The sequence below is a fragment of the Dipodomys spectabilis genome, unplaced genomic scaffold, assembly GCF_019054845.1.
Source record: "Dipodomys spectabilis isolate Male_0828 unplaced genomic scaffold, ASM1905484v1 ptg000036l, whole genome shotgun sequence".
Taxonomy (NCBI): Eukaryota; Metazoa; Chordata; class Mammalia; order Rodentia; family Heteromyidae; genus Dipodomys; species Dipodomys spectabilis.
This window is the reverse complement of record NW_024870713.1, coordinates 1,573,809-1,591,528: the sequence shown is the minus strand read 5'-3', so window position 1 is coordinate 1,591,528 and position 17,720 is coordinate 1,573,809. Positions and strand designations below refer to the sequence as shown.

The window sequence follows — 17,720 nt, the reverse complement described above, 5'->3', positions numbered from 1 at the left end:
GGCTCAAGGTCTAAACACCCAATCTTAAAGTTTATCTTAAATTAGATTGTAGCAGAAACAGAACTTTTCAACTACTTATGGGAAGAAGGACTCTTTGGCTTCTTATGAAAAATCTTCTTGAGCAGATTGGCATACACAATCTCCATTTCTACATCCCTCTTCATATATTTTATTGGAAAAGCCTAACCCATATGTATCTAAACATTCAATCTACATTTTCATACATTCATACGCAGTCTTATGTCCATACAAAAATGAGGGTATATATTTGGTTTTAAACTCAGAATTATCTCGCTACATGATTCTATTTATGGCCTAAAGATATTTCAATAATTAAAATTTTCAAAGACAAGGAAAAGAAAGCTAGATTGGTTACAATCTCCTTCTGGTTTTAGAATTACTCTGTACATATGTATATGGTATGGCTTTTCCATATGGTACCCACAGCTGGCGTTGTATGCAACCAAGTACCTTCTGCGTGATATGGCATAGAAGCTTAAGGCTGATGTCAGAACAGGTGCCCTTCAGTGGCAAAAAGCTGTGCAGGAAACAAGATGCCAGAAGATGGGAGGGAGATTAGTCCTTTAAAAAGCCTGCCTGACTTACAGAAACTATGACTACTCTCACCATATTCTCATACTAAAGCAAATGTAAAGGCCTGTGATGATATCTCTAGAGTCTAAATGCCTAGTTAATAAACTAGAAAATTGTATCAGGAAACAACTAATAAACTTCCCTCCTCTCAGATTTGTCATGGTAAAAGGTCACCATGACATCTAAGCATGCAACTAAACCCTACTTCAGCTGGGTATATGACATAACTCCTGACATAACAACATCATCCAATGAAAGTTTAATGCCAGAATCATGAATAATTTTAGCTTTGCTAGAAATTATATTAAAAGATAAAAAGAAACAGACAAAATTATTTTAATAGTCCTTTTGCTTATATCACAATTATGTTATCATTTAATAGCCTCAGTATCTACATGTAACTAAAGGACATTATAGGTCTAAGGCTAGCATATATAATCAATGGCATTTGGATGGTGAAGCTCATTAATTACTTGGACCATAGCATATCTAGACATGTCTAAAACATTGGTAGAGAGTAAACACAAGCAAAGCTTCTCATTTAACTAGACACAACAAGAGATATATTTAGAAGTACTAATTGACCAGATGGGAGAAACACATATACACACAACACTCACAGACACAGACACACACAGACACACACAGACACATACACACCAAAAATCTACAGTCAACATTTTCATATATCCATTCACAGTTCTGTTTCTATATAAAAACAAAATTCATGGATATGAATTTGGCTCATTTAGAAAACAACTTTTTATGTTGTTAAAGTTTGTTGAGGTATGTAAGACCAAAGACAGAGAGATCTAGAGAGAGACAGACACAGAGAGAGAGAGACAGAGAGAGAGACAGAGAGATGTATATGGTTTATTTTCTGAGTCTAAAGGTCACAGATTGGTTGCTGGTTCCCTCCTCTATAAGGGATTCTACAGAAAAGCAGCTCTGATGAAAATCCAAGGAAAAGATATGCTTACAGCACGCTGGGGAATGGGCTGCTATAAATGGGGCAAGATACTAGTGAGTGAAGTCAAAGAGATCTTTACTCTCTTTACGTTTCTTTGGCTCTCCTCAACGAACGGTGCTAATAACACATATCCTATCCTATATGAGCAGTGACCCCACATTTAGAAATCTACACGTGTATTCCAGGCAGCATATGGTGGCGACATACACTAGCTTTAGGGCTGGCAATATGTCCCTTCTTTCTGACCTCACTTTGCACAGGTGACATAGTAAGATGAGCCTGATACACAAAAAGTCCCTTAGAAAGACAACTGAGAGCAAAGCATACAATGGAGAAGGTGCTCTGAAGATATTTCAAGCTAGTCTTTAGCCTAAACCTTCACAAAAGGTGCCCTAAAAGCTTATACTGGAAGGAGACCAGACCAGGGCTTGGAATCAAAATCTGAGCAAGCGATTTAAAGCATAAATTGTTCTCACCTGCAGTGTTCTCTGTGTGTACAAATATTTCTTGAAAACTCAACAAGGCACTAGTCAGCTGATCAAAGATTAGGAATGTGGGGACTTCTCTCTTGAAGAGATAATTAATACCCATTGCCAATCAATAGCCAATGATGAAGTTAATATAAAAGATTTGTTAGCAAGACAGTTATCAGATACTTGATGGCAGAATTTTTCCCTATCTCGACAACTAATACTTTTAAATACATCTCTTGTTATGTCTAGTTAAATGAGGAACTTTGCTTGTATTTACTCTCTAGTTCTCAAGTCTATCAATGTTTTAAATACTTCTGGATATTCTGTAATCTAAGTCATTAATTAGAGTCATAACATAACAAATATCACTGATGATATAAGCTATGCATATGTAGGTTCATACAGGACACTGGCTATGTGATAACTGTTAACTGTACAAAATCCATACACTTGAAGGTACAGAATGCTTGTACCTAGTATAAAGAGCATATTACGTTGGGAAGCTGTGGGCCTGGACTTAACAATAGTTAAGGAAGCTTTGACCTGGCAACTACTACAGGCTAAATTCCTCTCTTTTCTAGGTTTTCTCATTAGTAAAAAGAAGGGGTTGAATGTAATAGTATGTATGTAGGGAGCATATATACCTTGATTTTTCTAGGAAAGTCCTGATTTATGACTGGTGTAATTATTAATAGCCTCCTTTTTATGCTCAAAATATCCTAGTTTGGAAAACTAATCATACGTTTACCTTATCTACCTAACTGTAGTTCTCAAATGTGATATTCAGTGACTGGAGTTGCAAACTCAAAGACTATAGGGGCTAGCAGGCAGTGTAAATGTGTACAGCTGGCCCAGATGTAAGACAACACAGAACAGTGAGAACTGTTTTAGCCAATTATTATCCCCAAGGAAGTGTGTCTTCAGGTTTGTAGGTCAACCTATCATTCAAGATTCACCAGGCAGACCCTAGGTTAGGAGTGGTTGCATGTCTTTACTCCCAGCTACTGAGGAGGCAAAAGTAACTAGATTCCACCCCAGGAAGAAGCACAATACCCTAACCACAGAGGAACTAAAGCAAAAAAGGCTTGAGAGTGGAGCTCAAGTGGTAAAATACAGGCATGAGGTCATGAATTCAATCTCTTAGCACTACCAAATTAAAAAAAGAAATTTACCAGGCCCCAGGTTTTATGTTAAATAACCCAATTTTCAAATTCACAGCAACTAAACTCATATATTTTTAAAACAGTGAGATAAGCTGAACTAAAAATGTCCATGGGCTGTACAGAACTTAGAGATGATGAGTTTACAGCCTTTGAAATGTACAAATACACAGGTATATTTATGAATGGAAAAGCACAAAAGCAATTTCCGCACAGGCTATTTGGGTTACTTTGCTGGTATTCTAACACTGCTCCTACACAAAAAACAATAGTAAGTATGAACTCTAGGCATTTGTGTTTAAATTAAAACTGCAAAGCAACAATATTACACACATCAGTGTTAGCCTTTCAGATTTCTAGGTAGCTGGAATGGGAATCAAGGAAGAACAATGAAAAGACTTTTATTTTTTATTCTAGACCTATTTACTTTCTGCAACTAAAAGCCAGGTAAAATAAAGAGAGAATCTATCAGAAATGTGGACAGGAAATTCACAAAGCTTGTCACTATATCAGAAAGCTCTACGTCAAGTTTCACATTCTCCCTGAGCAAAAGTCAACAGCTGATGCTCAGCAGGTGAGAGCTTCCCATCTTGCACCTGGGTAGTGTTAGCCTCAGGGTGGGATGGGTAACAGGATCTTGCAGAAAAGTGGGTGAAATTAAATATCTTCCAAATTCAGAACATAGTAGGAGTTCTGGTATAACAGACACTACCATTATATATACAGCAGAGAGATTACAAAGTTCTCTGGCTCTTAAACTTTATTAAAGCAAAAGGTATTTTAAAAATTAGATTTATTCTGGAATCCTATATTTCTGAAAAATCATTTTGCTTCCAGCTCCTTCCCTGACAATTCCTAAGAAATGCTCTTGCCAGTTAGAAATGTGCTATCTTTTCTTCTATTCTATGGCACCCAATGAAAGTCTGATCTTAAAGCATCCCAACAATGGCAGTAAATGCATTCCAGATTTCAGCAGCACTTTACTACGCTTTTGAATCACTGTTATTCTTCCGGTATTCAGTTTAAGAGTGGCAATTACAAGTCACTTTAATGTCTGAGGAAAGAATAAAAAGAGACCCGCAGAGGGAAGGCCATATTTACTCTTTTCAAACTAAAGCTCTAACTATCGGTAGAAAATACAGTTTTCATGTAAGCACACAGTTTTCTCCAAATCTTGCAAAATCTATGACTGTAAAGAAATTTCCACATGAATAAACCAACTGAATCAGGCATAACTAATAGTTTGTGCTTATACACATACAAGCACCATTTTCATATCATACTGTCAGAAACTTTATGGCTAGACATGTTCATACATTTTGGGTTGAATGCTCAGAGTAGAAGCATGCACTGTGAACTAGGAGATTTACATATTTTACCTATATGACTGGCTAATTCAGCTGCTTTCTGAATGACAATTATCACCTTAAAGTTATCCCTAACTGAACTATTTGTATATATTCCTGGAAACCAGCTCACTTCTGGAATGTGTCCAATCCATTCATTCATTCAACAAATAAGTGTTTATTATGCCAGGTGGACCTAAAAATATGAATAAGATTTGGTTAGTCCCTCAAGATGCTTGAAGAGCCCAATATGGCCCACATTCATAAACTTGTAAAAATCTATAAACAGTGTAAGAACTATTTTGCTTTCTACTTGTATGTCCCAAGGCATATTAAAAGCCAAAGCTTCTCTTCCTGCCAAATCTGTTTCTGTCAACCTCCTTTGAGTTTTGGCATCAGATTCCATTTGGTCGTGGGCTTTCCCCCCAAAGATAGAGTACATATCTATCTTCCCTCTTTTCTTCTATGTAAAACATTATCTTTGCATATTTCATAGCAGTTTTATGTCCTGGCAACATATCCCCAAGGTGCTAATATGCTTTTCTTGGTAGGTCAGGTTCCTCAAGGCAGGTTTTCCTAATCTTCCTAAGATAAACATCTGAACTGACTGTTCAAGTCTTTGTCACCACATCACCACAGTCTGCCCGTGAGACTATGAAATATGTTCTGACAAAGCCCTGTAAGAACAGTGCAATTAGAAAATGCTTCTTCCTTCATCATCTCCAGGCTACTGCACATTTCTTCATTGGAGCACTTTTGATTCCCTTATGTGTGGAAGGGCGGAAACCTCTCCAAAGCTCAGTCTCTCTAGCAGACTAACAGGAAAAGGCACCTAATCCACCCATCAGGACCTTCAACTGTTTAGTACATTGTTGGACAAGCTGGACTTCTGGCTAGACTTCTGATTGCTCTTATTGTAGTCCCCTTCTACTCATTCCAAATGGAAGTAAGCTTTTCAACAAAACGCATGAAAGACCCATTCATCCATGAAATTACTCTTCTCCATACTGTAGAATATTTCATACCCTTCGGTTCAATGTTAGTAACATCCTACACACATTAAAGCATCCCCAAATGCCATCTTGCTCTCTAAAAGAATGGAAGCACCACCTAAGCCCATACCCCATGACCTAAGAACTACCAAGCTATACTATTTTTAAGAAACTCATTACAAAGATATAATAGACACTCCAATTTTAGCCAAAAGAAAAAAATATATTTTATTTCTCTAATACCTAGCCTCCAAATCTGATTGCCATTTTAACCATTCAAAATGCAACATTAGGTATGGAGTTATAAATTTCATACAAACGATTTCAGATCCTAGATCTTAGCTATTCAACTACTTGACAATTGACAAGGTTTAACACCTTGGGATTCATGAAAAGGTGGTATCACAACACTTCTTCCATTCTCATGATGCCTACATGATGGTAATCTCCACTCACTTTCTTCAGCATTTAACTAGAGGTCCTTCTGGGGTATTCCTATATTATACAAGACTTCTCTTTAGAACACTGACAAATGCCTTTCCTTTCCAGTTCCATGCAGTTTCTTTCACCTCCTTTCTATTCAGTGTACATTTCTATTTCATAGGCTTCCAGGTTTTCCTCATAGGTTCTGGATCCATCGTCAGTGATGTACTGTATCCACCCCCTGTTCTCTCAGCATCTAACCCTCCAAAATATTTCTTTCCTATGCCTTTGAGAACAGCAGATGCCTTTCTCTGGCCCTTTTAAGTGTAAAGATGTTTCCATGGCTGTGCTTTAAGTGTGGTTTCTATGGCTATTTAAAAATCTCAAATAGATTGGAAATTTCCCAAGGGCACACATATCCCTGATTTTATTCTATATTACCATAGCAACCATGCATTCAATAAATATAGTCTATCTGTCACAAATGTGGATATAGCCTTTTATATACACATATATATGTATATATTATATGTATATATTATATGTTTAAGCATTTCCTGCGTTTACTTTTCTCCTTTTGTGTCTTCTATATTTTAGTTCATTTTAAATTATAATCTTAGAGAAGACAGTGAATTCTCTCCATAAAATGATTAATATTGGACCAACTACAATTAACTGTTAATAAATGCTACTGGATTTTTGGCATTGATTATTAAGCTTGACATAAGACATCGATTTCTGTCACATAAAATTCTAAAATCTGGTTTTATAGTCAGAAAGGATCACAAAGACGCAGTCCACAGTTTCTCCCCTTCCCAATGTTTTCAGAAATTTGAGGGTCAAAGAGAGGTTAAGAACCTTACCCTCAGCCAGACAATTAATGATCAAGCCAGGAATATAACCATTCCACTATTTCCCCATTATCTCATTGCTCCTCAGCATGTATTAATCCTTAATTAAGAGATCTGCAACTGCTTTCTAGTGTCTTAGTATTTGCAGTGAGTGACTCGAAAATTTGTGTTTGTGTCATTGTTGTTTCACTTTTATCATTCAAGTACAATTTTTGAATGTAAAAAACATTGGCAACGATCGAGATTATCAACACCTTTTAAAGTTGCAACCAGAAATGATTACTCAATCCATCACAACACAGTACGATCTAATTAAAAGGCATTCACCACGCTGCTACAAACTAATAGACAACAATAAAAATGATTGCAAAGGCACTTAGCCTTTGCAAAGTGCTGTTGTGATTCAACTCCCTACCCTCAAAGAGTGAAGAGATGCAAGATACTTTTAGTAAATAAAATATGCTTGACTGAACCTAAAATGAGATGCAGAAGGCAAGCTGGATTTGACTCAACAGTGATGTACAAAAAGGCGGGGGGGGGGGGGGGGGGGAAGGTTGAAAAAAAAAAAGTAGGAAATTTAGTTTCTTGGGAGCCAGTGTCACTTCCCTTGCACCTTACATGGATGAGTGGTGGGATGGATGGGGAGGTGGGTGGGTGGGTGGATATAGATCAACCTAGATACAAAGGTGTCAATGATGGCTAGTTGGGGGGAGTGGGGGCGGGAAAGGCTCCCGGGTCTCATACAGACACACTGTTGGGTAGGTCTTGAATGGTCAGAGTTCTTGCCCTTTCTTCTATGACCAGCCCCTTTCTTAATGCGAGGGGCTTCGATCATGTAGACTTTCCCAGCGCCCTCTTAAGAGAAGCCAATTCAGCCGAGCCGGAGGCACAGCCCCCCTCGTGTGAACACAAACCTGCACGCTTGAATAGCGGCAGTTGGCTTTGTAGGGGTAAAAAATGGAACAACCGTCTCCTGACCGGCTTTCAAGAGCTGCCATTCTTTCTTGGCCCGGCTGAGCGGATTTCGCGGCACCGCCCACTGCAGCGCCCGCCCCGCACCCCCTCCCGGAGCCTGCGGGTGCGTGCTCAGCCGATTACAAGGGGCGCGCGGGCTGACCCAGCTGCTCCGACGCCGCCCCGGGGTAACCACGGCAACCGCGGCCGTCAGGAATGCGCGCTAATTGAAGGCCGAGTTCCTCCCACAGGGATGAGCAACAAGTGAAGCAAAAATAGTGAGTGGGGATGCAAGCTGAGGGCGGGCGGGCGAGGAGGCCTGGTGCGCCCGCATTCACAACTAGGTGGCTGGAGGATTGGGACCCAGGGAGAGCGCCATCGAGATCTCTGTTTTCTTAACACGGCAGTGAACAGACACGACCGTTCAAAAATCTGAGGGCAGATTTTTTTTTCTTTTTTAGCCTATTACTATTACATCAAGCTCTCTCTGCTGGAGTCCTATGCTTTAAGTAGCTGCAAATGTATGTACACGCTCATAGGCCTCCATGAACGAAATGTCTCCTAACAACAATGGTTGGGCAGGTGAAGGGGAGCTGGCAGCCTTGACCTCAAATCCTCTGGATCTCCTGTTCTCTTCAATCAAGAGGAGACTTTTTACAGTGGTCCTCATCTGGACTTGTGTGGACAGTCCCGGGTTATGCTTCTGGTCTTGTCCTCACTCTTGGTGCCTCCTAGCGTGAATGATAAATTATACCATTGCCCTATCTGCGTGAATGATAAATTATACCATTGCCCTATCTAAAATCTACCCAGACCTGCCTACACCCCACGCCCTACTGCAAGTCTTAAGTCTTTTCCAAACTCCTCCAGATTTCATGGAATGGCTCATGTGACCTAATCCTTGCATTTAGGTTAAGTAGTAAATAACTGTAACTATGGACCATATACTGGGAAGTGGGGAGATTCCAACAGCAAATGAAATATAGCAGCTCAAAGACAGTATGTTGTGACAATTTGCCCTCAAAGCCACTAATAGGAAGATTTCACGGTGCTGATTAGGGTCACTACTGGCAAAACCTAGCAGAGATGAAAATGTGAATCTACTGCCAATTCATAGATGGCCCACGAAAGCCTCTATCTAGGGAACGTGCTGAAGGAAAATCGGCTCTTTAGCAGGAATCCCTAAAGGAGATTTCCCTAAAGAGGGTTCCCTCAGATAAGGGGTGACACCCTGGTGATGATATGTGGGGACTAGGAAAGGTGTGCGAAGGGAATTAACACTTGCTGAGTTCTTATATGCCATTTACCCTTCACTAGAGGTCTTCTGTGCAACTTCTATGACCCCTCTCGAACGAAGACAGTGACTTGTCCAAGGTCATGTAAGTCCAGGCCTGTCTGACTCCAAAGTCCCTGCTACTTACAGTAGACTAGATCTAGTATCTAAACAAACTTCATAACCTGGTACTATTGACATTTGGAGTCCAGACAATTCTTTGCTAGATATGAGAGACTATCCTGTGTACTGTAGGAGGTTTCATATCCTTCTGGCCTCTACCCACATGGGTCTCTAGCTCCTTACAAGCTGTGACAACTAAAAAATGTCTCCAAACACTGTGAAATGTCTGACAGTGGGGTAAAAAAAAAATGCTACCTTTTGAGGACCAATGGCCTAGTTCAGGTCTAAAAACAGTTTAACCTTTTCTTGTATGTTCTCTAGTTGCTTCCAGACTGTAAGGTTTATCTTTATCAAAACACTGTAAGACAGTACTATTTAGTGTAAGGTTGGAGAAAGGAGACCTCCACATGGTGGTTCAGGCAGAAATGAGTTTATTTGGGAGAACCCAACTACCAGCCCACACAAGATGTAAGTGTGTAAAGATGGGGCTTATGGCAGGGAAAAAGGCTATAAAGGGTGGGGAGGAGGTGTGGCTGCAAGCAGATTGGGAAGTGACCTCAGAGCCTGTGGGACCTGCCTATAACTGTACCAGTTACCTGGGTTACAGGTGCTGGGTGGGGACTTCTAGAGAGAGCCACCTTTGCTCTGAGGGACAACAAAGTGGAAGGGGCCAATTTTCCCTGGCAAACCAAGCATTTATTTTCTGTCATCGTTGTGCTAAGGACATAGCATGCCAAAAACACTTGTTAAGGCTAGGTGCACTGGCTTATCCCTGTAATCCCAACTATTTGGGATGTATAAGTACACACCTAGACTGCTGTCCAAGGCTGGCAGGGGCAAGACAGAATGTGAGAACCTATCTGAAGAACACCAAAAGTAAAAAGGTCTGAGGACTTGGCTTAAGTGGTAGAACATTGGCCTTGCAAGTCAAGGCCCTGAGTTCAAACCCCAGTACTGCATGTAGGTGAGGGAAGGAGAAAATCTTGTTAAATTTCAATGCTAATTTAAGTACTTGATCCATTCTATGGTGCCTATCAAAGTACTAGGTTGGGATTATGCTGTAGAGAGGTCTAAAGACTAACCTATGCTTCTTGCAGAATAAAAGTGCGTATGGTCTCATATGTGTGCTTGTTATCCATGGTCATTAACTGGAATTAGATTCTAGTGGATGTATGAGTAACTTTTCTAGCTTTTCCACTCCTGTATCCTTTCAGCACAGTTCTCTGGTTCTTCCTAAAAACAAGACCAACAAAGTCATGTAGGTAAGTTTGGGCAGAGCTGGCCAGGGCAGGAATGAGAGACAGGAGGAAAGGCAGCAGGACAGAAGCCTGAAAAGCTCGTTACTTATTTGTTTTCTGCCTGTTTTTGCCCTTTTAAGGAAATCAACCCCACTTCCACTCTTTTACATAGGGCCATCATGCTGAAGCATTATCAGGCCTCCAAATGAAAATATGGGCATGGCCCAGCAAACAAGTTGTTCCAATGGAGAAATCTCCAGATTTAAGGCTAGAGTAATTCTTTCTTTTATTTCTAGCAGGAGTAAACTTTTTCTTGCTTTTCCTTCAATTCTTTTTCCTTCTTCCTCTGTTTGTAAATCTTCCAGACAAACAGCAGCAGCCACTCTCAGAGATCAAAGTTTTAGCAGGCAACAAAGACCTCCAACGAGGCTGTTGCCATGGGAACTGTGGGAGCTGAGGCCCTTTTAATCAGCAAATCTCCTTGGTTAGCAGCACTAGACTAGGGCTGGCAGAGTAAGAGAAGGGGGAGGGGGAGCTGTGTCAACAAGTAGCCTTTCTGAACAGTCTGAACTAGAGTCCCTAGGACCAGAGATGGACAGGATTCAAACTGAAGGAACATAGGAGTAGCTAGAAGGGCATTTCTAAATAGCTTTAGGAAATACTTCCATCAAATATCCCTAATGTCACCTCTTGGGAGATCTCCCTTCCCAAGGATCCACTGGTTTCTTATTAGGTTCTTAAGGGCTCTTTTATAGAAATAGAAAGAAAAAAATATGTCAGAATAACATGTCAAGCATATTATTGTGAATAGCTTGATTTAAAAAAAAATGCCCACACATTCCTTCACCACTTGTCTAGGTAATATATGCTGTACTTTTGGGTAAATCACAGGAGGAGATGGAAGAAAAAATAGGAACATGACAAGAAGAAAGGTAATTGTATGGCATTACATTCATGGGAAGAATCAATCCCAAATGAAATTGCCTACTCATGAGGACTTGCTGAGAGCATACCTATTTTGAGCCTCTGGGATTAGCACTGCATTTGGCCCATACAGAAGAAGAAACTCATGAGAATTCCATAAAATGTTAAGGGAGTGAGTGAAGTGTGTGTGTATGTGTGTGTGTGTGTGTGTGTGTGTGAGAGAGAGAGAGAGAGAGAGAGAGAGAGAGAGACAGGGACAGAGACAGAGACACAGAGACACAGAGAGAGAAAATGTGTGTGTGTGTGTGTGTGTGTGTGTGTGTGTGTGTGTGTGCGCGTGCGTGTGTGTGTGTGTGTGTGTGTGTTTGCCTGCCTAGCATTCTTTTATTTGGAAATAACTACTTAGCTTCCTTTAGGAAGCTACTCCTTTTTCCTTATCACTTGGGTTCCTGTGATTCAGTTGTGGCTGAAGGTTCATTACATTCTTTTCCCAACACAAGTCACCCCCAACAACAGGGCTTTCATGGACTATGGAGAAAGAGGCACTTTGTCCCCCTGATAAAAACCTATGCAAACATGGACTGCTCAGGCTATCTCTGTCACAGGTGGAGAGAACCTGACTGAAAATGAAGCTGACACAGAGGAGCAGAGGAGACACAGAGGAGCAGAGGAGGTACAGAGAGAAATTCCCTGACACTCAGTAACACTAGGACTTGACTATGCTTGAGGCCACATAAGAAAGTTTGTTCCAGGCTAAAGCTCATCAGAATTTTTGTCATTTCCCTCCACCACCCATAATTATCCAAAAGTTGTTATTTACTTTTTGGACTTTCTTCTATAGCTTGAATTTAAACACCTCTATGCTTATGTCTCCTTACTCTGTTCTTAGGCCAGAGGCAGGAGCATGCATCTTCCCACATTCCCACAGGGCCCTGTCCTCTTTTCTGTAATTAAAGGCCTTTAAACAACAAGCTACCACAGGAGGCATCAGAAAGAAGGGGTCAGGCCCTCATATTGTGCATAAAAAGAAGAACAAGGAGGCTGCTTTTAGATTTTAAAATAATAACTTCCCTGCATGAGCCTTCCTGAAATGGTGAAGTCCTTTTCCTGCCAGCTGGAGCTGCCCCAGGAAACTTTATCCCTATCTAAACAGTGGCATGCTTCCAGGTTATAAACAGCCCGTCCTTGCCATTGATCCTAGACCAATGTCGAATCTCAGGATGGAAGATTTCTGCACAGTCCCACCTTCTGTGACTGTCGGATAGTATGGCCCTACCATCACAAACGTCTGTCTAAATATTTCTAAGGTATCCATCACTGTCATCTCAAAGCACCCCAAACACTGTGCACATTTCTAACTTCAGAATGACTTTACCTTCTGAATCATCAAAAAGACATTAAAGGGCGTTCAGTATAGTTTTCCTGTTTAATGTGAGATCAGTGGTTATCCTCCCATGTCTGTGAATCATGTCTTTGGATATTTCTGAAACCTCTGAAGGAAGCATCCATAGCAGTTTGTGGATGGTTCAGAGGTACAGGGTGGAAGAAGCATGAGTCAGGCTCAGTGGGGAGGTACTGGATGTAGAAAAGAACAATTGTGCCTTTGAAGTGAGGGCCTAGGTTAATAGTTACAGACAGTTTCACACAAAAATAAAGTGAAATACTGAAGCCGACCTGGGGCAAGTAGAAATGAGGACCTATGGCCCCAAGCAGCAACCACAGTTTTTAACAAAATGTATTCTACAGCCTCTTAATGAACACAGGATGTATGTTTTTGTTGAAAATGTTAAGACTAAGGGTCTACATGAATCAATACTTTTGTGGGGCGGGGGAGAAGTATTAGGAGGTGGTCTACAACTTGTCTCATACTCAGCCTTTTTCTTTTAGTTACCTTTGAGATAGGGTTTTTGCTCAGAGACAGCCTGGACAGTGATCCTCCTATGTGCCTCCCACTCAGCTGAGACCAAAGGGCATGCACCAATACACCTCGATTGTTAGTTGATATGGAATCTTGATAACTTTGCCAAAGTGGTCCTCAGACAGCAATTCACCTGATCTCCACCTCCCAAGCTGCTAGGATTACAGTCACGGGCTACCATACCCAACAACAATTTTTAAATACTGGGAGAATAACCAGAGAACTAAAACATTAATTTCTTTATTTGGAAAACAAGGGAAATAATATCTGCCCTCCTATCTTACATTATTATAGAAATGTTTTATGTACCATAATTTATCAGTGTATGGTTTTATTAGTGATATAGACATTACTTCTTCTTGCATGCCACATTTATCTTTTCTTTTATTATACCAATTCTCCATGTGAACTTCTCTTGAGGGACTATCAACCAAGAGTTCTGGATCTCCCAAGGCTAAGCAGTGGACCATTGACCAAAATGGGCCAATTGGGCTGTCTCTCTTGTGGCTGATTCTTTAGTGGGAAAGCATAAGAATGGAAAATAGTTTGTTTTTTTCTAAAATGAAACCCTAATGGTACTGTCCCTTGAGCCCTGGAGCATCTCTGTCAGGGCAGTGATGCTTTTTATTTCTTCCCCAGGCACATACAAAAGTTTAGAAGTATTACATGTCCACTACCAGATCTGCCTCCTAAAATCTCTGTCTGTGTCCATCTGCCCATCTCTGCTCACGTTCTCCTCTGTCTCTTCCCCTTTCTCCCCCTCCCATTCTCTTCCTCTCTCCCTCCTTACCCCACCTCTCTCAGCTGAGGAAACAAAGGTCTCCAACACAGCAGATCCAAAGAATGGAGAAGTCTAGAACCCTAAATTGCTGCTTGGCAGGGAGCTACTCAGATGAACCTCCTAACCTACATGTGACATACAACAAGATGAAGTAATGAATGTTTAGTGTGGTAGCCACTGAAATTTTGGGGGTCATTTTTATGTAGCTAATAGAGTGTATTAGACCACCCTATGATACTCTGATATACTATCTTTTCCTAAAACAAATTCTATAACCTTATTTTCCATTTTGATAGCTTTACAATGAATTCCTCCAAAGGTTATTTCTGATGTTTTCAACCATACGCCCTGATGGATATAGCACTATTAATAACTGAAATAACAAAGAACAATGACCAATGAGATTAAATCATGTTATCTCAATTGAGATTATAGATATTTACCATATTGGTACTTTATACATCACAATACATCTTCAACACTAAATAACACTGAAGAGGCATGAAGTATTACAGATTCTATCCATTTATCTAAAAACATTAAAGTATCTTTATTCCAAATGTACTGCAGATATAAACATGAATAGGAGCTCCTTGACCCTGCAAAGCTCATGGTCCAATGCTATTAACTTCCACCAGTTTTGTATAGGAAACAAAAATAAGTACTTATGCTATACCAAAGTTACCATTCACTATATAGAAGATCAAAAGGTTCTCTTCTGTTCATGTTCAATTTAAATCATCTTCCTGGGTGACTCATCTATTTTCAAGGCTTTGCCTATTGGCCATCGTTCTCAAATCTATTATCTCTGATCTTCATTCTCCACTGAATTCCAGACCTACATCTCCAACCATCAGCAAAATTTCCCTATCTTGATGTCCCAAGGGCATCTTATATTCAACATGCTAAAGATAAAACTCATCCTCCTGTCTCCCTGCCATTCTTTCCTACCTGTGTCCTCTTTTGAATTGATGGAATAGCTGACTGCCTAGCCAGTTAGAATCATGGTATCCTCTGTCTCTCATTTCCTTATTTATATATTACTTCCACCCCAGAGTATTTTATGCTGTCTTCTCTCAATCCCTACTCCAGTTTAGAATCTTGTACTTTTACTCGTACTGTTATAGCAGCTCCACATCTGATCTCCTACTCTGGATCTCTTTTCCTTGATGCATCCTCTGCCCTGGTTATATGAGATATAATCTCATTCCTCTGTTAAGGTTTCTTCACTGGATCCTCCAGACTCTCAAGATGAAATCCAAAATTCTCAGTCTTACATATACAACACTTCATCTTATCTTGTTAATTCTCACATCCTCATCTTTGTGAGTATAATGTGAAAACTAAATTCTTCTTAACTTTGCTCCTAATTTATCTCCTTAATTCATTACTAATTCATCAGAAATTCTAACCAGTTTTCAACTCCCTGTTTTGAGATCAGCTCCAAGATTAGTTAAAGTGCTGGCTCACCATCAAGACTTCCTTTCCTTAATTTTTGTGAGATTGGTCCAAAATCCCTGATCTCTTGCACAAGACCACAGTTTCAGGTTTCTGGCTGCCCTGAAAGTGAGCATCATTCACCCTGGTTTAAATCTAGTAATTTTAGAGTTAAAATAAAGCTTAAAGATAGCTTAGTCCTCTCCCAAGGACATTCATTCCATCTCTAGATGCCTACAGTAAACAGTTCTTTCTTTACATGACCCCTCTTCTTCTAATCTCTACTCTTGGTTAAGTTCTGCCCAGTCAAAGTATGTTTCCAATCCCTCAAATACAGAATTTCACTTCAAATATTCAGAGACATTCCCCCATGATCTCTATTGTAAATCCTTTTTCACAGAGTAAGTCCCCATGTAAAATTCAGTGACTGGACCAGTGGCTCAGATGTTGTAATTAGTAAACTGTGGATCCCAGTTATGTTCCTACTGATGGCTCCATTGCTTTGGGCTTTACTTCAGAAATCGGGTTGCTCTCCTGGTCTCACACTAAAGAAAATACCTAACAAACAGATGTGCAAAATATAGCTAAAACTGTGACAATATAGTATAAAATTTTATAAAGGGGGTGTTAAGACAAAGAAGACTCCGAATTTTGTATTTAGTACTTTATGTTCATATGTCTCAAATTAACCTCTTTAAATAAGTAATACAAGGTAGTGGTGTTACCCTAAAAAGCTTTCCTGCTAAATTTATCACATTTTGATCATTTCTAATTAATGTAGAACATAGCAGAATTATATTTTTTCCTCAGAAGTAGCACAGATAAATAGTTTCAGACAAGCTTGTTGAGCACATGGCTTTTACTGCACTGTGTTTGATTTGCAGCCTCCTTAGTTTTCATTCACAATTCTTTTCAGCATAACACTAACTTCTGTTTTCCATCTTAACTCCCATCACTACTGACCATAGACATCCAAGACTTCCTTTCACCTACCAGCTACTAGCTCCTTTTAACCCTAAGAATAGCCTCTTCCACCCAACTTCAAGTGTATTTTTTATTGTCAGGGCCTGGGTTCTATCCCTGAACTTTGTTGCTCAAGGCTAGCATTCTAGTACTCAAGCCACCGCTCCACTTCTGGTTTTCTGGTGGTTAACTGGAGATAAGAGTCTCACAGACTTTCCTACCTGGGCTGATAGGAATAGCTGGGATTACAGGTATGAGCCACCAGCACCAGGCTCAAGTGTATATGTTTTCATCCATACCTACTATATATTCAGCACATCTTCCAATGACAAAGCTTTCACTCTATCCATTACCCATGTTCACAGAATAACTGGGACAAAATTATTTACAGTGATTTTTTACCTGGCCTCCTTTTCCTGCACAATTACTTTTCTGCAAATGGCTGCCCCAGCCAAATAGCTGTATTCCCAATTAGCTAACTGCAGGCTCAATGAGCCACTTGTTCCTGCAAACTTGGCTATTAGAGTTGGGTGATTAGGCAAAATTTTATTTTTTTGAATTCCTATGGTTTAGAGAGCTAAAGCAGATCTTAAATGCAACCCCCCCCTACATTAGCTTATAATGTCAATATAAGCCTTTTACTTTTGTATTTCATTTTGAATATTTGTTCTATTTCCTTGTTTCTGCAAGTCCAAAGATCTAAAGAATATGCTTGATTTAAGTCAGCATTCTAATAAGGTAGACCAATATTAACTTAGTCCAGTTTATAAAATATAAACCAAACTTGTCAGAATCTTTATTTTGCTAGTCCCAACAAACACTAGAACTAAAAATTCTAAACAGAAAATGTCACTTTATCGACAGGAATTCAGTTTCTCACAAAGTATAAAAATTTATCTTCAACTTTGTTTTTAAAACAAATTGCCCTTACATATTCTCCAATTACTGTCATCTTGGTTTTTTTTTAAGCTACAAAAAATGTAACTTCCTTTGAAAAAGAAAATACACATTCTCAGCTACTTTTTCTCCTACAATTGATTCCATTTATTTTATTGTAAATGTTTAATTCAACCAACATTTATGGAGCACAAAGTATGCACTCAATTTCCATTTACTTAAAAGATGGCCATTTATTCCTAACACTCTAAGCCACAAAAGAGGAAAAGTAGTGAAGACTAAGGAGTTTTCTGCTATGAAGAAATTAACATTAATAAGGATTAGATGTCTTTGTTTTAACAATAACTTAGACACTTCCAACTAAACACTAGCACATGTCCTAAATAGTTCTTCATTGGGTGCC

At 39.6% G+C, this 17,720-nt stretch overlaps 1 protein-coding gene across 1 annotated transcript in view; it reads right to left on the bottom strand.

Annotated features, from left to right (window-relative positions):
- Positions 1-17,720, bottom strand: part of Ildr2 (immunoglobulin like domain containing receptor 2) — a 57,843-nt gene that overhangs the window by 21,968 nt on the left and 18,155 nt on the right. The window lies entirely within an intron of this gene.